A 24364-nucleotide genomic window follows, 5' to 3' on the forward strand; every position below is an offset into this window, starting at 1 on the left:
TATTCCTGTTTGAGGCTTGACAAGCTCTGCTTCTATGACACTGAACTAAGGGGAAACTGCATCAAACTCATCCAGGTAGTAATTCCTTTTTTAAAAATCTATAAATAATCGGCAAGAGGAAGTTAATCAAAATCTGAATACTTTCACTTGAAAATGACAAACCTGCACTTTTGATTCCAGTCACTGTTAATCGGTATGATTTAGCACAACACCAGAAAAGATCTAAACGTACCAGGTAATGAACACACTAGTGTAATAACTTGACTCAGGAAAACTAGAACTATTAAACTATATTGTTATCTGAAAGTGCATTATTGCAGCAGAACTTAGCTGGTTGCCAAAATGGGTGAAAACCTTAATATCCTCATGTTCCAATATCCTTCCTTTTTACAAATGTGGTCATGATTTTTGCCAGCATTAACCAAAGCACATAGCACCCAAACAGTACTTCAAATGGATTCAATGCAAAAATGATCAAAATAGGAAGTAAAACTTGAGCACAGAATCAAAGGGAAAACTGTCTCGAGGTCACAAAAAGCAGGGAAGCAAAACATAATTTAAGTACCAATATCATGGCGACAGTGTGCATCAGTTAAGTAATTAACAGGTCCATCTTCCATACAAGTTAGAAATGTTTTAAAAAGAGGTAAAATCCTACACGTCAGTTTCTCAGCTTAAATATCCATAGGACTCCATCACACAGTGAGGAATTACTTTGACTTCGGGTGATAGCGTACAACGGGTGAAATTGATTCAGCCACCTATTCTACATCTCTCCCAATTTTCATTTCCATTGGAGTCAATGAGATGTATAATGAGCAGCTGAATGAATTATCACCCAGTAAAAGGACTAGGCAGGTAGAGCAGGAGTCCCCTGGGGCCATCTCCCTCTCAAACAGATATACCGCTTTGGATACTGTTGGGGGAGATGGCTTATCAGGGGAAAGCAGCAACAGCCAAGTTCGTGGCACCACGGGTGGCTCTGCTGCACAGGAGAGGAGGAAGAAGAGTGGCAGGGCTATGTGATAGGGGATTCAATTGTAAGGGGAACAGATAGGCGTTTCTGCGGCCGCAAACGTGACTCCAGGATGGTATGTTGCCTCCCTGGTGCTAGGGTCAAGGATGTCACGGAGCGGCTGCAGGGCATTCTGGAGGGGGAGGGTGAACAGCCAGTAGTCGTGATCCATATCGGTCCCAACGACATAGGTAAAAAAAGGGATGAGGTCCTGCAAGGTGAATTTAAGGAATTAGGAGATAAATTAAAAAGCAGGACCTCAAAAGGTAGTGATCTCAGGATTACTACCAGTGCCACGTGCTAGTGAGTATAGGAACAGGAGAATAGACCAGATGAATGCGTGGCTGCAGGGATGATGTAGGAGGGAGGGATTTAGATTCCTGGGACATTGGGACCGGTTCTGGGGAAGGTGGGACCTGTACAAGAGGGACGGGTTGCACCCGAGCAGGACAGAGACCGATGTCCTCGTGGGGGTGTTTGCTAGTGCTGTTGGGGAAGGTTTAAACTGGAATGGCAGGGGGATGGGAACCTAAGCAGGGAGAAAGAGGAGGGGGAAACAAGGATAGAAACAAAAAAGACAGAAAGGGAAGAAGCAATAGTGGAAGGCAGAGAAAACAAGGGTGAGAAACAAATAGGGCCATCGTGCAAAATAAAACTAAGACGACTAGCAATCTTAAAAAGACAAGTCGAAAGGCATTGCGTCTAAATGCGCAGAGCATTCGCAATAAGGTTGATGAATTAACAGCGCAGATAGATATTAACGGTTATGATATAGTTGTGATTTTTAAAAAATTCATTCATGGGATGTGGGCGTCGCTGGCGAGGCCAGCATTTATTGCCCGTCCCGAATTGCCCTCGAGAAGGTGGCGGTGAGCTGCCTTCTTGAACCGCTACAGTCCGTGTGGTGAAGTTTCTCCCACAGTGCTGTTAGGAAGGGAGTTCCAGGATTTTGACCCAGCGATGATGAAGGAACGGCGATACGTTTCCAAGTTGGGATGGTGCGTGACTTGGAGGGGAACGTGCAGGTGGTGTTGTTCCCATGTGCCTGCTGCTCTTGTCCTTCTAGGTGGTAGAGGTCGCAGGTTTGGGAGGTGCTATCGAAGAAGCCTTGGCGAGTTGCTGCAGTGCATCCTGTAGATGGTACACACTGCAGCCATAGTGCGCCAGTGGTGAAGGGAGTGGATGTTTAGGGTGGTGGATGGGGTGCCAATCAAGCGGGCTGCATTGTCCTGGATGGTGTCGAGCTTCTTGAGTGTTGTTGGAGCTGCACTCATCCAGGCAAGTGGAGAGTATGCCATCACACTCCTGACTTGTGCCTTGTAGATGGTGGAAAGGCTTTGGGGAGTCAGGAGGTGAGTCACTCACCGCAGAATACCCAGCCTCTGACCTGCTCTTGTAGCCACAATATTTAAATGGCTGTTTCAGTTAAGTTTCTGGTCAATGGTGACCCCCAGGATGTTGATGGTGGGGGATTCAGCGATGGTAATGCCGTTGAATGTCAAGGGGAGGTGGTTAGACTCTCTCTTGTTGAAGATGGTCAATGCCTGGCACTTGTCTGGCGCGAATGTTACTTGCCACTTATGAGCCCAAGCCTGGGTGTTGTCCAGGCCTTGCTGCTTGCGGGTTCAGACTGCTTCATTATTTGAGGGGTTGCGAATGGAACTGAACACACTGCAATCATCAGCGAACATCCCCACTTCTGACCTTATGATGAAGGGAAGGTCATTGATGAAGAAGCTGAAGATGGTTGGGCCTAGGACACTGCCCTGAGGAACTCCTGCAGCAATGCCCTGGGGCTGGGATGATTGGCCTCCAACAATCTCTACCATCTTCCTTTGTGCTAGGTATGACTCCAGCCACTGGAGAGTTTTCCCCCCCCCCGATTCCCATTGACTTCAATTTTACTAGGGCTCCTTGGTGCCACACTCGGTCAAATGCTGCCTTGATGTCAAGGGCAGTCGCTCTCACCTCACCTCTGACGGAGACATGGCTGCAGGGTGACCAAGGATGGGAACTGAACATCCAGGGGTATTCAATATTTAGGAAGGACAGGCAAAAAGAGAAAGGAGGTGGGGTCGCGTTGTTAGTAAAGGACGAAATCAACGCAATACTGAGGAAGGATACTGGCTCAGAAAATCACAATGTGGAAACTGTATGGGTGGAGTTAAGAAACACCAAGGGGCAGAAAACGTTGGTGGAGGTTGTCCATCGGCCCCCAGAGAGTAGTGGAGATGTAGGGGAGGGCATTAAACAGGAAATTAGAGAAACATGCAAGAAGGGTCAACTATAATCATGGGTGACTTTAATATATATAGATTGGTCATATCAAATTAGCAATAATACTGTATGGGAGGAATTCCTGGAGTGTGTCCATGATGGTTTTCTCGATCGATACATTGAGGAACCAACTAGCGAACAGGCGATTCTAGACTGGGTATTGAGCAATGAGAAAGGATTAATTAACAATCTTGTTGTGCGGGGTCCCTTAGGGAAGAGCGACCATAACACAATCGAATTCCTCATTAAGATGGAGAGAGAAGTAGTTGAATCCGAAACTAGGGTCCTGAATCTAAATAAAGGAAATTACGAAAGTATGAGGTGTGAGTCGGCTATGATAGATTGGGGAACTTTACTAAAAGGGATGATGGTGGATAGGCAATGGCTAATATTTGAAGAACGTGTGCAGGAATTACAAACAATTATTCATTTCTGTCTGGTGCAAAAATAAAACAGGAAAAGTGGCTCAACAGTGGCTTACAAAAGAAATTAGGGATAGTATTAGATCCAAAGAGGAGACACATAAAATTGCCAGAAAAAGCAGCAAGCCTGAGGATTGGGAGCAGTTCACAATTCAGCAAAGGAGGACAAAGAGATTGATTAAGAGAGGAAAAATAGAGTATGAGAGTAAACTAGCAGGGAACATAAAAACTGACTGTAAAAGCTTCTATAAATATGTCAAGAGAAAAAGATTAGTGAAGACAAATGTAGGTCCCTTACAGTCAGAAATGGGGGAAGCTGTAATGGGGAACAAAGAAATGGCAGAACAATTAAACACATTCTTTGGTTCTGTCTTCACAAAGGAGGACACAAATAACCTGCCAGAAATGTTAGGGAACCAAGGGTCTAGTGAGAGGGAGGAACTGAAGGAAACCTGTATTAGTAAACAAATAGTGCTAGGGAAATTAATGGGGCTAAAGGCTGACAAATCCCCAGGGCCTGAGAATTTACATCCCAGAGTACTAAAGGAAGTGGCCCTGGAAATAGTGGATGCAATGGTGATCATCTTCCAAAACTCTTTTGACTCTGGAACAGTTTCTACAGATTGGAGGGTGGCAAATGTAACCCCACTATTTAAAAAAGGGAGAGAAAAAAAAACAACAGGGAATTACAGACCAGTTAGCCTAACATCAATAGTGGGGAAAACGCTAGAGTCTATTATAAAAGATGTGATAACAGAACACTTGGAGGTCATTAACAGGATTGGACAAAGTCAGCATGGGTTTATGAAAAGGAAATCATGCTTAACAAATCTACTGGAGTTTTTTTGAGGATGTAACTGATAGAATAGATAGGGGAGAACCAGTGGAAGTGGTGTATTTGGATTTTCAGAAGGCTTTTGATAAGGTCCCACACAAGAGGTTAGTGTGCAAAATTGAAGCACGTGGGATTGGGGGGAATATACTGGCATGGATTGAGAATTGGTTGACAGACAGGAAACAACGGGTTTTTTTCCGGGTGGCAGGCAGGTACCGCAGGGATCAGTGCTTGGGCCCCAGCTATTCACAATATATATCAATAATTTGGATGAGGGAACTAAATGTAACATTTCCAAGTTTGCAGACGACACAAAGCTGGGGTGGAATGTGAGCTGTGGGGAGGATGTAAAGCGGCTCCAATGTGATTTAGACAAGTTGGGTGAGTGGGCAAGAACATGGTAGATGCAGTATAACGTGGATAAATGTGAGGTTATCCACTTTGGTTGTAAAAACAGAAAGGCAGATTATTATCTGAATGGTGATAGATTGGGAAAAGGGGAGGTGCAACGAGACCTGGGTGTCCTTGTACACCAGTCGCTGAAAGCGAGCATTCAGGTGCAGCAAGCAGTTAGGAAGGCGAATGGTATGTTGGCCTTCATTGCAAGACGATGTGAGTACAGGAGCAGGGATGTCTTACTGCAGTTATACAGGGCCTTGGTGAGACCACATCTGGAGTATTGTGTGCAGTTTTGGTCTTCTTATCTGAGGAAGGATGTCCTTGCCATGGAGGGAGTGCAACGAAGGTTTACCAGACTGATTCCTGGGATGGCAGGACTGACGTATGAGGAGAGATTAGGTCGACTAGGCCTATATTCACCAGAGTTCAGAAGAATGAGGGGTGATCTCATCGAAACATATAAAATTCAAACAGGACGAGACAGACTAGATGCAGGGAGGATGTTCCCGATGGCTGGGGAGTCCATAACCAGGGGTCACAGTCTCAGGATACGGGGTATGCCATTTAGAACCAAGATGAGGAGAAATTTCTTCACTCAGAGGGTGGTGAACCTGTGGAATTCTCTACTACAGAAGGCAGCGGAGGCCAAGTCATTAGATGTATTCAAGAAGCAGATAGATATATTTCTTAATGCTAAAGGGATCAAGGGATATGGGGAAAAAATGGGAACAGGGTACTGAGTTGGACGATCAGCCATGATCATTTTGAATGGTGGAGCAGGCCCGAAGGGCTAAATGGCCTATTCTTGCTCCTTTTTCTATGTTTCTACTATCACCCAAAGTCAAAATTACCCCCAGCAGGTGTACCAGCATAAATCCAGAAATTCTGGTTCAAGACTAAAATATTTATCAGGTTATAAGCAGCATGAAAAAGCATAATTTTACAGGAGCCATTTTGAATTTCAGGGGCCAGCATTTCCCAAAGAAAGGTGAGAGGAAACATTAAATTTTTTATGTGAAAAAAAAATAGTATTTCATCTGAAAGTCAACTCTCACTCTCCCTGGCCAAGAGGACAGACTCAAGGGGGTCAATTTTCGGATGGCCGAGCGGGTGCGTTCGTGGCAGAGGGGGTCCTAAAATTGGGGACTCCCGGGGCGGGTCCGGAGCCTGGCTCCGACCCTCTCGCTTCTGGGTTCCCGAATGACGCGCTTAGATACACGCACAGCCCCCACACGCGGGACTCCCACCGGCAATTAAAGCCGGCGGGATCCCACTTAAAGCAATTAATTACATAGTTCAGGTCGTTAGCAGACCTAATTGGGATGATATTTTAGGAGGGGTGGGATTTTCATGTCAACTGAGCGTGTTTCCCGTACTGGGGAAAACACTCCCAGTTGAAACAGACGTGTTGCAGCCACCAGCCTGTGGGAGCTGCAAAGGTCTATTTGACAGGGTGGCGGTGGGGAAAGAGAAGACCCTCACTCATTGCAGGAGGCCACTCTGTCACTTTGGGCAAAGTTTGGCCTCCACCACCCTCCTCCTAACACTAAAATTCACAAACCTGGAACCTCAACTCCGGTGTGCAGACACATTTACCTACCTTGCGGACCCCCTCAAACGTTCATCTTCCGGATGGGGGCCGCCATAGCTGCAGTCATGACCTCCTCGGAGGACGAACAGCATCACCAGCCTCGCCGTCCACCTCTGACACATGGAGCTTCACAATACAGTGCTGTGACACGTCCACCTGCACAGCAGGAGGGAGGGCAACCGCAGAGATGCGTCGCAGAAGGCACTACCCTCGCCACAGGGTCTACAGACCGAGGCTCAGCTTCCTGGACCTCTCCGAGGCTCAGAGTCACTCGACATGTAGTCGTGGACATCTGCAGCCTCCTTGATGCCAAGTTGCTCCCGGCTGGCCCGAGCACCATCTTCTTACCTGTCGCTGTCAAAGTCACCACTGCCCTCAACAACTTCTCCTCCGCATCCTTCCAGGGTACCACCGGGGACATCGCCGGCGTCTCTTAGTCGTCTGCACAAAAGATCCCTGCAAATACACCTACACCCACTCTGCAGTGACACAATGGGTGGCATCAGTTGTGGGTCTTCATGGTGATCCTCAGGAAAGGGAATTATTGCACAAACCAGACAAGATTCGCAAAGACGTGACAGTAGTGGTGATAACAAAATTTAATGTGGTTGACAAAACAAATAAATCTAAATGAAAAACATGACATTCCGTCATACACCCTTGTGCATCCCCTTTGTGCTCACAAAACCGTAGCCTTACGTTTACGGGAACCCCTACATGTGCTACCCCTGTGGCTTCAGCAGAGGTAGTGGCAGGTTGCTCTTGTTCATGCCCTGACCAATGAGATGCTTTGCGCGGACGCCCTGTGCAGGGGCAGACTCGTCCACCTGGAGAGGGGGCAGCATTGCGGGTACTGGTTGAGAGGGGGGGCAACGGGTGAGACGCAGGAGCGCTTTGAGTGATGTCCCCACTTCCATGTCCCCTTTCGCCATCATCCCTCACCTGGGCCAGGCCCACATCACTCCTTCCACCATGCTGGATGACAGATTGGAGGACTTGTGTGAAGCCTTGGAAGGCCAGTTGTAACGTATCTGTCAGCCTGTTTAAGGCAACAGAATGTTGCACATCCTGAATCTGAACGGCCGTTGTCAGGGCCTGAATGGACTCATTGTTGAGCCGTGCTGGAAGCTCAATGAAGGCTAGCCTTTCCTCCATCGCAGACATTCCCGCGACACTATCTCAGAGATGCCTTCGTGTCCGTGACAGTATTCCACTCTTGCAGGAGTTGGACTCCTCCATCCTCTGCGCGATTGTGGAGTGTGCGTGGCAACCGTTCCAGTACCTCGGCAATGTGCTGCTGCCCCTCGATGACTCTCCTTTTCATGGCTGGCCCCCGGGGTTCAGCATCTGGGTCCAGCTGAGCAGAGCTGGAGAAGAGTGCTCCCACCGACCCGGACTCTGCACGGCTGCCCCTGCCACCAGAGTCTGCTCGTGCTCACATGTGTGTGGTGACTCACCACGTGCAAGCCCAACCAACTGAGGACGGGGACCCACCGAGGTGTGTGTATCTGCGCTGGTGGATGGCCGGCTCAGATGTAACGATGCACCTCAGAGGAATCACCCTCCGCCATCACGGCGCTCGCAGATGGCCCTGCAAGAGAACAGAAAGCAATATTAAGCATGTGGACAGATGTTGAGGTGCTGCAGATGCCAAGTGATGTTAAGATCATTCGCTATCATGAGTGCCGGGTGTTAGATTTCTGTCACCAGCCGCTTGTGCACTCCCAGTCTCGGCGTCCGCCACGGACAGGCACTCCAGCGTCCAGTTTATTTCTAGTGCCTGCTGCTCCGCGTCTGTTAGGACCACCTGGTGTGGCGGGCCCCCTCTGGTCCTTGCCCTCTCCCGGGCATTCTGGCATCTCTTCTCCTATCAAGGCAAAACACAGAGGCATGATTGAGTGATGGTTGCATGGTGACCCCCTGCATGCATTGGTGTGGGTGGGGGTGACCGTGAGGGAGATGCATGGGAGGGTGCGTGTGAGACATAGCCACGAGATTGTATGAGGCTTGGGTTGCGTGGTAGTGTTCGAATGGGAACTGGGGCGGTGAGTACGTGCAGGCAAGGTGAGGATGATGGTTGAGTGGATGTGAGGAGTGATGTGGGAGTGTTGTGGTGGCAGTGCAGAAGGAGTTGTGTGGTGGTGGAGGTGATGTGGATCATGGAGTGTGGGAGAATGCGTAAGTATACTCACTGGCTGACCTAGTTAGGTCATTAAAGCATTTCCTGCCCTGGACCCAGGTTCGGGCGACATTGCGGCTGCTGCTGACCTCCTCTGCCACCTCGAGCCAGGCCTTCTTGGTGGCAGAGGCAGGCCACTGCCTCCCGTCTGACGGGAAAAACGTTTCCCTCCTCCTCCTCACCCCATCGAGCAGCACCTGGAGTGAGGAGTCAGAAAACCTTGGAGCAGCCTTGCCTCTGGCCTGTTCCATTCTATAATTTTGGTTCTTTGCTGCAGGAGGAACATTAGAGGACTGCCCCTTTAAATAGGGCTCCTCCTGCTGACAGCCTGTGATGCAGGTGCGCAGTGCGCCTGCTGCGTAGGTCTGCAACGGGAAACTCGGAAGCACGTGCAAGTACCTTCAATTAGGCTGCGATCACGTGCCGAGCACACCGATTTCACTGGGCACGTTACCCACCCCCCCCACCCCGGCAACCCGCCTCCCTCCTAATATTGGGCCCAAGGTCTCTGATGGCACACTAGATCAGCAGCTCGGAGGTATACACACACACACACACACACACACACACACACACAGTCCTGAGTCATTAGCACTTTGGGTTTTCCCTTCTTTCTTGCACAATCATGGAGAGGCCCTATTGGCGATCAAGTACTTACTCATGTTGGCACAGCTGAGATCAAAAGGTCAGTGTGTGGATAACCTCAAGTCGCTAAACGCATCAACAGCCTGGGCTCTGCAGCACCCAAAATATGAGTTTTCAACCCAGGAGCACAGAAGTCTTTAAAAAGTATAATCTTTTCTTCTGATGTGAAGAAATCTCCCTATTTGCAATAGAAGTTAATAAAACAGACATTTCCCCTGACACATTTTACAATTCTTAGTTCAATTCAATTGATAATTGTGAAGTTAAAATTCTGAAAAAGGCCTTGCTTGGATCAGAGTTCTTCACCGTGGGCCTGAATGGCAATGGTAAATTAAAATGCAGTGCTCTTCCAGGATTAAGAATACAGTTGAATCAGATAAGTGTGCTGACCAAGACAGCTCTCTATAATGAAGTATGCAGAAGAAGCAGTGCAATGGCACAATGTGTTGGTGCCACAAGAGGCCATGGCATGATATCACATGGGTTCACATTTGCAATTACTTACACATTAAGTTTCCAATATTAACTGCTACACTGGGCACCAAGGAACTGGTGCTTCCACTCAGGAAGGCACAGGGACAAAAGAAACAGGGAAAGTCACCTGCATCTTATCGGACAAATTTTCTGTAGGATGGTTTAACAATAACACTGGCGGCCACCTGAAATCCAGCCTCCAGCCCTCATTATTAACTGCAAATGCTATGGGGAGAATGAGGGGAAGAAAACAAGCAATTCCAGTGTACACCTGTATCATTCAGGCTATTAAAGGGTCATTTGTTATAATTATAAAGAGATTTTTAAAAATTGTACAAGTAAAACACAATTTTCTCATTCTCAACCAAACCTAAAAACATTTGAATAGAAGTGTTTGATAATTTGAGAGTGTGATTTGTTGCTTTCGTTTCTCAGAGAATTACACATCTTCCACAGTAAAATTACTGTGTACCAGCCAAGAATTTAAAAGGAGGTTTGAAAGATAAACTTGAGTTCATAGAAATCCATTTAAAAATGTTGTGCAGGCTTATAAATCAAGTATGTCATGACAGGATGATAAATATTTCTGCTCATGATACAAGCCAGAATTTGGCCACAAGTGTCCGGTCCTAAGTTATCGTTTCAGCTGTACTTGGGGATATTGATCATAGCTCACTGTTGGCCAGAAAGTTCTCAGTGTATAATTACTACTGTAATAATGCTCACAGCATCACAGCCATGTAAGGTTCTGATAAACATGACTGTACATGGAATTTGTGCTTTTAGTTTGTGTTCAAAATAAAAATCTAGCCTTTCTGCAAACTGTCCTACATTAGAAGATGTTGCATAAAATTATAGCCATTGTATTGTGGAAAGTGTCAGACAGATAACATACAGCATGACAAATAGCAGCTGACTGCTTCTCTAGGACTTTCACAGCCTAGCACCAAGCGAGGTATTGATTAAAGAAGCATGCACTGTATCAGTGGATGAACAAAGCAACTACTTTCTGCACTGTTCATTTTCTCTGGGATATCATTTAACACGAATTTGATTAACCCCCTGATAACCAGATGTCTTTGGAGCTTTCAAAGTACATGTCCTAGAAGAATATCTGCAACCATTATTTTCTCAAAAATTTGACTAGTGAACATTTGAAGGTAGATTAAGAATTTGTGATGCACCATATTGAAGCTCCAAAACACTGCATCAGTGTAAGCTTTCCCATCTTAACTATGTTGTCGTAAGGGGCAATGAATGCAGGACAGGCACTTACCCACAGTGAGGAAGGGTGGATCAGACAGCTAGGCATCCTGCCCTACCTTAGTGTTGATCATATAGCATGGTAGCTTATCTGTAACAAACCCTCTCAGTCAAGGAAGGCTTGTGGTGCAGAAAGACTAAAGATGGGGAGAAAATACTTGAGCCAGTGTAAAGTGGTTAGAGTCAGTTCAGTGCTGGTCATTCACCAGATGGCAAACTCCCAATCTTGGTTGGGCAATTGGGATAGTGGGGGGGGGGGCGGGGAAATCAGAGCTGGCAGAGCCACTTTCACATATTTGCCAGTTATAAAATACCACTGGCAGAGGCCTATGAGGATCACAGCAGGAGAAAGATTGGAGGGTGGGTGGGGGGGAAAGGAGATGGTGATGGTGAAAAAAGAAAGCATTTTTTTGGTTTTGTGACAGACGTTTCTATTTTACTCTATTCTTTGAATAAGGTTTAATTTATTAATTTTAAATTTTCATCCAAAGATATTGCAGTCTTTAAAATGGATGCAAGTCAAAGTTTTATGGAGCTGAAAGAGAAATTAAAATAATCTGGACTCAATTGATGTTAAAAGTAACTAATGAAATAAAATTTATTTCAAAGATGTTGAGTTCTAATGAAATATGAATAAGAGGTGAAAGGTCAATCTGCACAAAAGAAAACAGTAAGGAACCTTTAATTCTCTCTCACATTGGTTTAGTGAGCTCACATTTTCTGCACTGGCAGTTTGTACATGAAGTTTCATATTGGACAAATTTGATTTTTCTCAGCTCTCACTGACAAAAATATCCCTTAAAAATTATTCAGCACAAAAGAAAATAAAAGGATATTACAGAAAACATTTAGCCTGGCATTTTGAAGGATCTTAAATTGAGGCTGTGAGTGGTGATAATCACAACAGAACCTAAACGTTATATGTCATTCAGTGTGACCACGTTGCCCTGCAACTATACCAAGGTTTTCCGCCTAAAAATGCATTCTGCATGCTGAACTGTCAAATAACTGGAGAAAATTAAAAATGAATTCACTTAATATTTTCTCAGTTCACCAAGCACAAACCAAAAAGTACAAGCTCAAAACTTCAGGGAGGTCAATGCAAAATTATATTTTTAATGTTCTGGAGGAGTTTCAAAATCATGGTTATGGCAATGATACCAAAATAAATTTCACTAAGTTGCACTATGTATCATCTATATAAACTCATGTTAATAATGGATTGTTTTATTGATAAATCAGAACAAATAAATTAAAAATAATTGCCGCAAATGGCAATTGATACTAGCTCAATTGCTAATTTTAAATCTGAGATAGATAGCTTTTTGGCAACCAAAGGTATTAAGGGATATGGGCCAAAGGCAGGTATATGGAGTTAGATCACAGATCAGCCATGATCTTATCAAATGGCAGAGCAGGCTCGAGGGGCTGAATGGCCTACTCCTGTTCCTATGTTCCTAAAATAATTACTCCCCCCTTCCCCTCCCTCTGATCTGTTAACACAGCCTCTTCCCCAACATCTGTTAACACAGCAGATTTTCTTGTTGTAAAAGTATTATTCAAAGTCTTTCTTTCCCCTCTTCCCAAGTTTGCTTCACAGTTTGAGAGGGAAATCACCCGCTCTCCGGTTTCTTCCTTTCCTGGAGGTCTGACTCTTGCTGGAATACACATTTAATATGCACCTGTAATTCTCCAGTAACTTCCTTAAGTGGCTATTCTTAATGTTTAAGCTTGGAGAAAGAAGGTTATTCAACCAATCACAGCATCACATCTGAGCTGCATCCTCTTCTCAGCAGGTGTCTACATAAGGACATTTTCCAGTGGCAGCTGTTGTTTGGCTATCATGGGTGGGACCCTTGGCCAATTTTTTCCCCTCCGTAGTCTAGGGTACTCATGCCAATTATAGCATTCTAATTACCACCTCCAGTTTGGTCAGCTGATTCAGCACAGACCAGGAATCAAACCTATGGCTTTTTGGTCTGTAGCACTCAACCACATCAGTGGTGGTTTTCTTTTGAAAGGGGATTCTTGCCTTTGTTTTGTAGGAAATTAGCTCACTTAATTAATAGGCCAAGTTTAAATGCTAGGTCCTGTGTATTGTAGATGTCAATAGGATGCAACTCTAAATTGGTCGTGACCGTTCAATTTAGAATCATCGTGAAACGTCGGACTCAATTGTGGCCTCTGTTGTGGCTGGATGTTATAATTAGCCAGCTGGTGTATGTTAAAATGGTCATGCACTGTCCTAATGCAATGCAATTTTATCCCACTACACTTCAGTTCAATGTCTTTAAAATTCATCAGCTTTCTTTCTGTGAAAGAAATTAAGTGATTAGGGTTTATCTGCAGACTCTCAATTGCTGCTGGATTCTGAAGGATGTTTAGCTTCAACAGTTCCATATGGCTATGTACCCCAAATGGAATACCCCAGTCGACAGCTCTAGTTGACATTCCGCTACAAAAAGAATAAAAATGGAAAGCAGAGAGATAAAAGCTCAAGTACTTTGCACCAAATCTTGACGTTAATTCCTTAACAATTTTAAAATTAAATTGTTATATGGAAAATAAAAGCGCATAAAAGCCTAGAAATTACTACTGGCAACAACGGCAGACAAACATGTTTGTATGTGATTTCTCTTTAAACAAAGGCATTAACCAATAGATTTTAAATAGGTTAATACCTTTAATAAAAATAGTAGACAGAGGAATGTCACATGAACACATTGATATTAATTTGCTAATTTCACCAACGGTAATTTCTCAGCTACAGTCTTCAATGTAGTTCAGAGTTTGCAGATGTTTGTGTCCCTGGATAAGAATTTCTCATTTACTTTACCTTGCAAATAGTTGCATTTAAAACATATTCTCCATTAAATAATGTATTAAACACTTAAATAGTCGACTGTATACAGAAACTGACAAAGGGAAAATATTTTAAATGGAATTCACACAAGGCTTTTAATGAGTCTGTCTTGATACCGCTGCACAGCTTATCACCAGCGATCCAGTTCAGCGACTCAAACTGAACAAGTTGATCTACCGTGCAAACATATCCCTGTTATCAATGATATTTGAGCCAACAAGTTAGACGATTGCCAGGAAATCTTACTGCTGTCCAACCATATGAAGGCAAGTGTATTGCAAACCCTTCTACCCAGTTTTGCAATTTCAGGCATTTGTGGGTTCAACAGCTTTCTGTCAGTGTCATTTCTCCAGTCATTTCACTGCAGACTATGAAAACTTATAAATGGATAGTAAAATAAGCTTTACAACTCAACGTTGACACAGAATGTTTAAATTCATAATTTTCTGGACTTCTGCCGTCTTCCTCCCATAACTGAGATACCATGTACTACTATAAGCAGCTCAGAAAACTGGAATTAATGCAACAAGTCCTGTTGTCAACAGTTTCTTCATTTGTAACTGAACATGGGCCCAGGAATTGCTCGGAGCAGTGAACCAACAGTGCTTGCTATTCCATAGATTTATACTAACCTACTAACTTACTCGTCCAGTTTTTACTGGGCTAATAGGAAGAGCCCAGCGTTACTTCAAGTGAAGCTAGGGCCCATGGGAGAAGCAAGAGGATCACACTATTCCCTCGACCAGACTGCAGCATTTTTGACAAGCTGCGAAACTGTCTCTGCAAGCTGGAATGTAAAATCCAGGAAGTGAATCATTGTAAATCATTGTAAAAACCGTTATGGACAGCGGAAAAGAGAGGGTAAGAAATAAACAAAATGAAATAAAAAGAGAGACTGAAGGGAAAAGTAAAATAAAAATTAATTTAATTTTTTTTTAATTACCAAAAACTATTAAAATAAGGAATAATGAGACCCCATGTTCTTAAAAGTTAATTTTTAGTTGTTTGGCAGTCAATAAGATTTACCACGCTATTAAAGCTTGGTTTAGACTTGGTATTTTTAAGCATACCTGTTTTGTGGCGATATTAGTTACTTTCCAGCTGGGCAAATGAGCAAGTTGGCGCTTTTTCAATGAGTTCACTGATTGCAGCCAGCGATATACCTTTAATTCGAAGCGGTCATATCGCCAGCGAACCAGCAGGAGCAGGTTCCGGATTTCCTTGTTTCACTGCACATGTACGAACGCCGGAACTTGCTCCTCAATTTTGCCACTAACAACGGTGAGTGCTGTTGAACTCACCGTTCTTTTCCAAGCAATTTCTGCCCCAGTACATACTTAACGACATGTGAATGGTCAAGAAAATCACCATTTGTTCAGGATCCAGTTTGTCTAAGCAGGGGTATTAAAACTGCAGCCAATGGGCCAAATGCCACCTCTGAGACCTGGTAATCTGTCCCACGAAACCCAGGCAATTCAGTTCTACAGGAGCTTACACTTCTTATTATTTGATTTATCAGTTTGCATTTTGTTGGCCTGGGGTGGGGGGAGGATTCGAAAAGGGATTTTCTTTCACAGCAATTTGCCTCATTTAGGATTTATCCACCAATCAAAATTTAACAACCTCAGATATATGCAACATAAGAACATTGATTCAAATTCTTTATGTTATCCCCAAGCCTTCATAGAATGCATCTATGCAACTAAGACAGACAAAAAGCTTGGACATCTCTACTGCCGTAATGGTTCCAAAGCTAGTATGTAATTCACTGACAATACACTTAATCCACTCCATTCAGACCCAAATAAAACATGACCAAAATTCCCATTATACTGTTGCCTATTTGAAATTCCAGTAATTAACAACTGAGTATTAAATCCCAATTGCAAGTTTTCAAATAGAGACTTCTTGTTAACCATATCATCTGCATTAATTATCTTTATACACATCTGTAGGTTCCTCCCCTTGAAATGTAAAAATACTTTATATACTGCAATTTTTAAAAAGATGTCCTCACCCTATGCCACACAATATCCGTCACCCATAAGTATAAACATGCACCATATTGTAGGATCTCTGCCAATGTCTTTCTGGAATCCACCCCGGTGTTGCAGAAGAATGACAGAAGCTTATTCATTTTTCATCCCTTCTTATGGAGAACCAAGGCAGAAAGCCACAAATGTTCAATTTTCCGCTGTAGTCTAACAGTCAAGGCCACTGATTTACAGTTTTCATAGTAAAAAAACTGACAGAATCTAACCCCCAAAAACACTTGTAAAAATCCTGGAACCCTACTCATTAAAAATGGCTGGAGTTATTCAGTAAATATAAACCAATGGCTTCAATTGTTAGCAGATGGAATCTAGAGTAGGAATAAAAGGGTCTTTATTGGGGTGGCAGGCAGTAACTAGTGGGGTACCACAGGGATCAGTACTTGAGCCCCAGTTATTCACAATATAGATCAATGATTTGGATGAGGGAACCAAATGTAATATTTCCAAGTTTGCTGACGACACAAAACTAGGTGGGATCGTGAGATGTATGGATGATGCAAAGAGGCTTCAAGGCGATTTAGACAAGTTGAGTGAGTGGGCAAATACATGGCAGATGCAGTATAATGTGGATAAATGTGAAGTTATCCACTGCAGAAGGAAATACAGAAAGGCAGAGTATTATTTAAATGGTGATAGATTGGGAAATGTTGATGTACAAAGGGACCTGGGTGTCCTTGTACACCAGTTACTGAAAGCAAACATGCAGGTGCAGCAAGCAGTTAGGAAGGCAAATGGTATGTTGGCCTTCATTGCAAGAGGATTTGAGTATAGGAGCAAGCATGTCTTACTGCAGTTATACAGGCCTTGGAGACACCACACCTGTGTGCAGTTTTGGTCTCCTTACCTAAGAAAGGATAGACTTACCATAGAGGGAGTGCAGCGAAGGTTCACCAGACTGATTCCTGGGATGGCAGGACTGTCGTATGAGGAGAGATTGGTTTGACTCGGCCTGTATTCACTCGAGTTTAGAAGAATGAGAGGGGATCTCATTGAAACATATAAAATTCTGACAGGGCTAGACAGAATGGATGCAGGGAAGATGCTTCCCCTGGCTGGAGGAGTCACAGTCTCAGGATACGAGGTAGGACATTTAGGACTGAGATGAGGAGAAATTTCTTCACTCAGAGGGTGGTGAACCTGTGGAATTCTCTACCACAGGAGGCTGTGGAGGCCAAGTCACTGAATATATTTAAGGAGCTGGATATATTTCTAGACACAAAAGGCATCAAGAGGTACGGGGAGAGAGCGGGAATATGGTATTGAGATAGAAGATCAGCCATGATCATATTGAATGGCAGAGCAGGCCCAAAGGGCCGAATGGCCTACTCCTGCTCCTATTTTCTATGTTTCTATGTAACATGGTGAGAATCCCATAATCACATGTAATAAAAAACAACTGAATTTGATTTGGTTGTTCATAATAAACCCGTGGCTTTGGTGTTAGTATACTAACACTTTGGGCCACTTGGTATTCTTTATTAAAAATCAAATTACATTTTCGGGTAGTGCATCTTGTACTTGACATATTCTGTCAGCCTCTATTTCTCCAGACGCAACTATGGAAGCAGAACAGTAGTGAGTTAATTGTGACACGTTTCTATACAATGTTCTACTCGGGAGACAGAGGATATGCAGCAGGAGTAGTGGGATCGCATAGCCTGAGCTCCCTGTATTAAATAGTAAATCTGACGTGAGGAAAAGTAACTGTCCATTGATTTTAACACTTATTCAATGTCAACAATACATATTATAGTAGTTTTTTTTTAAGTGTCGCAATTCTGATACTAACACATAGCTCATTTAATCAAACTCAATCATGCAGAAATCTCTTGCATGTCAGTTTAATACATTTGACCAGCATCATAATGAAGGGAAACTACAGAAGCATTGGCTGTTTTATTACAATTAATTGTCTCGATTAAGACAGATTTGCACTGCACATCATAGCAGTTTCAACAACAAAAACAAATCCTACTGCTTGATGTTGTATGTGAAACATTCCTACCATGTGTTGGTGGCATCAGTCAGGAATAGATAGCAACTCAAGACTCCAGTCATTTCATTCATCACAGTAGGACATTGTAAATGCAGCTTCAAGACAAAAAGTTCCCTTGGTTTCTGATATCTGTGCAGAATAATTCAGGGTTGGAACAAATCATCAAATGTTTAACAACCCAAGAAATGTTTTTTATTTAAGACGTGCCTGACACACACTTGTCATCAATGCAATTTTTGTGTCACACGTATTTTTTTAAAAAGTATTTAATGCCAGTCATTCCCTAGTGGTTTCAGCATTTTCTTTCCCAGCAACAGAAAATGCCTTCTAACTGACTGCAGGATATGCCTATTTACAACATTAAGACCTTGTGACAGGTTACACAGAATTCCAGAATAATACACGGTGCATTACATAGCATAGTCCTCAACTATAGTGTAGTACCCAGGAGATCCACGAGTATCATTATGCAAGTACTAATGGAATGGTGGTAAACTACAGAAGAGGCCAAAAGACTTGTACTTAAAACCAAAGACTAAGGGTATTACTGCACACACACATTCAAATTAGATTGTCTGGAATTAAATCAGAAAATCTTCATATTTGATAAAGGGTCTACACCTGAAACATTAAAGTGTTTGTTAAAAATGACCAATGTGTTTCCAGCATTTTCTGTTTTTGTTTCACATTTCCAGCATTTACAGACTTCTGTTTTTTGTTTAGCTTGTGTGGAGTTCAGGTAACCAAGCCAGACATCTATGGTTCTCCAATTTTTCCCCTTCTCTCTTGAAGGAGACGACTCATGGCTTGGGTACTTTTCTGCTGGTGGCGACAACCCTGTCGCAACTTACTATTCTGAAGTGTGAGCTTATGACCATGGAATGGCGAGCCAGGTCTTGTCCTGAACCATCACATCTGCACCTCCAACAGAAGATGATGATTAGACGTGGGAACTCTGGCTGATTTAAGCGTTTTTAGTCTGAGAATTCAGCTAATTATGATACATCTACTGCTGTTACAATTGAATTGCTTAAGTTAGCACCAGCCAAGACTAGATTTGGTACCTTACTGGCTATGTATGGCTTTGTGCCACACCATGAGGCATAATTACCCAGTGAGTCATTGCAAGTTAAACATCTTGCTGTCTGGACTTCATAACTCTCACGCTAGAAGCTATTAGAAAGAAATAATTTCCACTCACTTCAAAATAACCTTTAGGCTCCTGTCCAGACATTGTTACACTAAGTTGCATCGCGTCTACAGCACAAACAGGCTATTCGGCCCAACTGGTCTATGCCGGTGTTTATAATCCACACGAGCCTCCTCCCACCCCTCATCAAATCCTTTCAGCATATCGTTCTATTCCTTTCTCCCTTGTGTGCATACCTAGCTTCCCCTTAAATGCATCTATGCCATTTGTCTCAACTACTTCTTGTGGTGGCACGTTTTACATTCTTACCACTCTTTGGATAAAGAAGTTTCTCCTGAATTCCCTATTGGATTTATTGGTGACTATCTTATATTGATGACCTTTAGTTTTGGACAGCCCCACAAGTGGAAACATTTTCTCTACATCTATCCAATCAAACCCTTTCATTATCGTGAAGGCCTCTAATCAGGTCACCCCTCAGCCTTCTCTTTTCTAGAGAAAAGAGCCACTATGTCTCTATATCCTTTTTATAATATGGAGACCAGAACTGTGCACAGTATTCCAAGTGTGGTCTAACCAAGGCTCTATACAAGTTTAACATAACTTCTCTGCTTTTCAATTCTATCCCTCTAGAAATGAACCCCAGTGCTTGGTTTGCCTTTTTATGGCCTTATTAACTTGCGTTGCTACTTTTAATGATTTGTGTATCTGTACCCCTGGATCCCATTGTTTCTCTACCCCATTTAGACTATTATCCAAGCAGTATGTGGTCTCATTATTCAGACCAATATGCACCACCTCACACTTACCTATATTGAAATTCATTAGCCAATTACACACCCATTCTGCAAGTTTATTAATGTTGTCTTGTATCTTGTTACATTCTTCCTTTGGATTAACTACACCCCCCAATTTGGTGTCGGGTGCAAATTTTGAAAGTGTACTGCCCATTCCCGAGTCGTTAATGTAAATTGTGAACAATAGTAGTTCCAGCACCAATCCCTGTGGAACACCACTTCCCACCTTTTGCCAGTCTGAGTAACTACCCTTAACCCCTACTCTCTGTTTTGTAGCCAGCTTGCTATCCATTCTGCTACTTGTCCCCTGACTCCACATGCTCCAAACGTAGTCATGAGTCTACAATGTGGTACCTTATCGAAGACCTTTTGAAAATCCAAATATATTACATCTACTGCATTACCCTTGTCTACTTTTTCTGTTATTTCTTCAAAGAACTCAATAAGGTTGGTCAAGCATGACTTTCCCTTTTGAAATCCATGCTGATTACTCTATTATACTTTTGGTTTCTAACTATTTTGCTAGATGTTCTCTGGCACTATTCCCTTTCCTAATGAATTTTTATATATACGTAATAGTGCCTCTGCTATCTCTTCCCTAAATTCTTTTAATGTGCACAGATGCAATCCATTCCGAACCAGGGGTTTTAGCGCCTCAAAGTTTGATTAGTTATCAATTATCTCTCCCCTTTCTATCTTAACTGTCTTTATATCTCTTCTTCTAATTTCATGTCCACCTTGTTAGTTGTTATTTGTATATAAATGAATTGCATCAATTGATTAATGATTTTATTCAGATGCATGAGCAATTAGGAACTCTCTTATGGGAGTAGGTGTGGGGTGCATTGGGTATAATGTAAATCCCAGCAAATAAAGTTTATAAGCAACTAAAAGTTCTCAGTCCTTCATTGTCTGGCTACCCATTTTTGACATTAGTCTCCCTGGTAAATAATGAGGCAAAGTAACTGTTCAATATTTCTGCCACTTTGCTGTCATTATGTGTGAGTTTATCCTGTGCATCCTTTAGTGGCTGTATCCCTATCCTGACTTTTCTTTGTTATTTATGTGTCTGTAGAATACCTTTCTATTTCTTTTTATATTCCTTGATAATTTAATTTCGTAGTTCCTCTTGGCCTTGCTAATTGTTTTTTGACTTCTATCCTAACTTCTTCGTATTCCCTTTCGTCATCCTCTCCTTTATTGTCTATGTACTTAGAGTGTGCCTTTTTCTTCAGTTTCAATTTTACCCTTATCTCTTCATTTATCCATGGTGTTTCATGATTGGTTGTTTTTTTTTAAAAAAAGGAATATATTTCTCATGAACTCTGCTGATCATCATTTTAAGTATTTCCCATTGCTGTTCTGTCAAAAAAATGTTCTTAAAATTCTACATTATGTCCTAGGTTATTAAACAGACTGAAGATAAAATGACTACTCTATATGAGTGAACGGTGCATATAAATATGGACAACGTAATCCAAGTAATCTGATAGAAGATACTTGGTGAGATCTTACGAGTGAAAGGAATTAAATGACCAGAGAGAAAATGGAGACAATAGATAATCCTCCTGTGTTTCAAATTTTGGGGATTTGGGTAAATCAATTCAGTCACATTGGAAACTCAAGGCTCCTGCCATTATTTTAATGGCACATCCATGGGAGCTTTTTTTTTTAAATTGTAGATGTAGGTCAAAATGGGTCATTAAATATGCATTTTTCCATTGCCATTTGATTCCATCATTGTAACTGTAATGGTTCTCCAACGACCTGACAGAGGAGCAGTTAAGACCACAAATTATTCAAGTAGCAGGAACAAAAGGTAATTTTCAATCAAGCAATTATTTTACTCCAGGGTGGCTGCAGTTTGCAAAAGCACTGGGGTCAGAGGGATGAAACTGAAACAATTCTTCAGAGTATGCTCCCAAATGGAGAGGGTGAAGAAAAGGGGCACAGTGAAGTCACCCAGACACCTTCCATTAGTATCGTTAAAGATAGCTAGAAAGTTACTTGGTCAGATTGGACTGTACCATCTTTCAGTGGACTACCTCACACCTAATCCTGTCCAATCAACAGTTCTCTCTCCCAAGTTACGTCCACATCCTCCAATGCTATTGATACATACACATAACATTACCCAGCAGAAATTCCTTCAGAGTAACATTTTGAGATCCCAACATATAATTAATTTATTTAAATCACTATTTACACATTCTTAGCATACAAGTTTATCACAGAAAATGCACTCCCGTGCAAACAATAACTTGCCTTACTAGTGCATAAGCCAAGTGCAACTGTGCTGTGCAACAGGAGATAAAAATCATGACTGCTGTTAACTCTACACACAAAAAGATCTGCCATGCAGAGAGCTCAAATGACATTACTTGAGTCGTAAATTCCAGTACTGTGAAGACACATTAACCCTTTCACTAGCAAATACCTATACTTAGTTTTGAAAATATTAGCCTAGATTCTCTATTAGTAACACTATTTTCAGACATAAAGTGAGCTTTACCCCCAATCAGAAAATGGGGTGGCGACCCATCACACATGGGATCTCTGCCCATTATGCATAATTCCATTAAGGGAATTTATGGCTGCAAGTAGCTCCAAACTAAAAAGCAAAAACTTGACTTGAATATTTTAGTAAAGTCACTTAAATATTTGCATACACCTAACCCAATCATCTACTTACCCATATAAAATAGGCTGTTAGGGCCTGAGTCGTATTCAAAATTTAATGTAAGCAGCCAGTAAGTGTGTTTACCCTATTTTCTCAGCCGTTTTTCTAGGGTTTTCTTGCCATCAGGTGTTTAGGAGGCTTTGTGGCAATTGTTGTGGTGTAGCCTTTTCTCCTACTACCTGCAACGTGCGGCTCGTTGGCAGCCATCAACACCACTTTAATAAGTTAATGCTTATTCCACAAGCAACAGTTATTTTAAGAGTCCACCACCCTTCAATGTTTGACCCAGAAAAGCAGGCTTTAGAGAGGTCCTCACTTATCAAGGCTATCCTCTCCAGACATGGTTCAGGACACCTTTGTGGTATTTCAGAATGCCAGTTCAATAATAAGCTGTATGCCATTTGAACCATCATTTTAGATGCCTGGATGGATCGGAGGCATCCTACAACACTGCCCATTTAAAATTTTACAGATTGTTGCAGTATCCGAGAGCCATCCGGCAAGCTGTCTTAGAGGTCTGCTCTGACTTATAAATACTGCCACTGTAGTAACAGTCCTTTTATCATCTGCCTATGTCCTCCACAAATATGCCTTCACCTACAGTGCCTTAAATCTTACAGGCAACTCACAAATATTTCATGCTGATGAAACATACTCACAGCCTTTGCAAGAACACTCTGCACGCACAATTCTGTGCAACCAGATTTTAATCTCAAAGCATGCCGTATGCACAAGTGCCTAATGTTTGTTTCTATGGTGCTGCCTTTTGTGACAGCACGTAATGACTGTACTCTTAAACCTAGCCTTGTGCTTCTTCTGGGTGGTACCTCAGTGGCAGGAATACATGAGATGGGCAGCAGCTGGTTGCTTAAAGGAGCCTCTTGGAAATGAAGAGAGTCCTCAAATGGACCAGTCTTATGGTCACTGGTCAGCCTGACAGCAATCCTAATGACACCAATGAGATCAGTGAGGCCATGTCTCATGATTCACTCCAACTGGTCCCCAAGCCTGTCAGAGTTGGAGGAGATAGCTCATTCCACTCTAAAAATGTACACCATACACAGAAATTGTAACATTAAAATAGTCACATATAAACAAATATTGCACCTAGCATGCATTCTGCCCATGTAATACTTCGGCATCATACACATATACATGCAAATTTTTTGCAGCTGATTGTTGCTGTTTTGTGAATGAGAAACAAAATTTCAACTGAAGAGGTCAGGATATCAAATACAAGGAAAGGAGATGATACAATTTCCAATGAGGAACCACTAAAACAACCAATCAAGCATAAACAGTCAATAAAACATCAATAAATGAAACAGGGATCCAATCAAATTTATTCCAAATACTTTTTTGAAAACCCTTTCAACCAGAATCTCTCTTTCTCCAGTAAGCTGAGCATTTAAAAACCTCCCCCCCCACCCACCCCAAGTAGTAACAAAATAAATAGAACATTTAAATTTAGAAGAAAGTTGTTAGACTTTCCTGTACAAAAACATTTTCTGTGTTTAAAACGTCAGTGTTTTCAGTGAGAAGCCTTTAACTATGCAGGAAACCTCAGCCTGTGGAATTCATGCTTTTCCTATGATTACACTCAGATGAAGAGACTCACTAGATGCTCAGCTATAGCTGCTAGCATGCATTAAAAAAATAGCAAGGCTGGCCATTCAGAGCTGCCAGGATTTGCTGTTTGCAAGTCTTGGCCCCTTCTGCACTCC

The 24364-nt window shown here is 42.6% G+C and overlaps 1 protein-coding gene across 5 annotated transcripts in view; it reads right to left on the minus strand.

The window, feature by feature from the left end:
* The window catches only part of LOC137327969 (uncharacterized protein C11orf24 homolog), a 72428-nt gene that overhangs the window by 36845 nt on the left and 11219 nt on the right, over nt 1-24364 (minus strand). The window lies entirely within an intron of this gene.

This window comes from Heptranchias perlo, chromosome 12, assembly GCF_035084215.1.
Source record: "Heptranchias perlo isolate sHepPer1 chromosome 12, sHepPer1.hap1, whole genome shotgun sequence".
NCBI classification, from domain to species: domain Eukaryota; kingdom Metazoa; phylum Chordata; class Chondrichthyes; order Hexanchiformes; family Hexanchidae; genus Heptranchias; species Heptranchias perlo.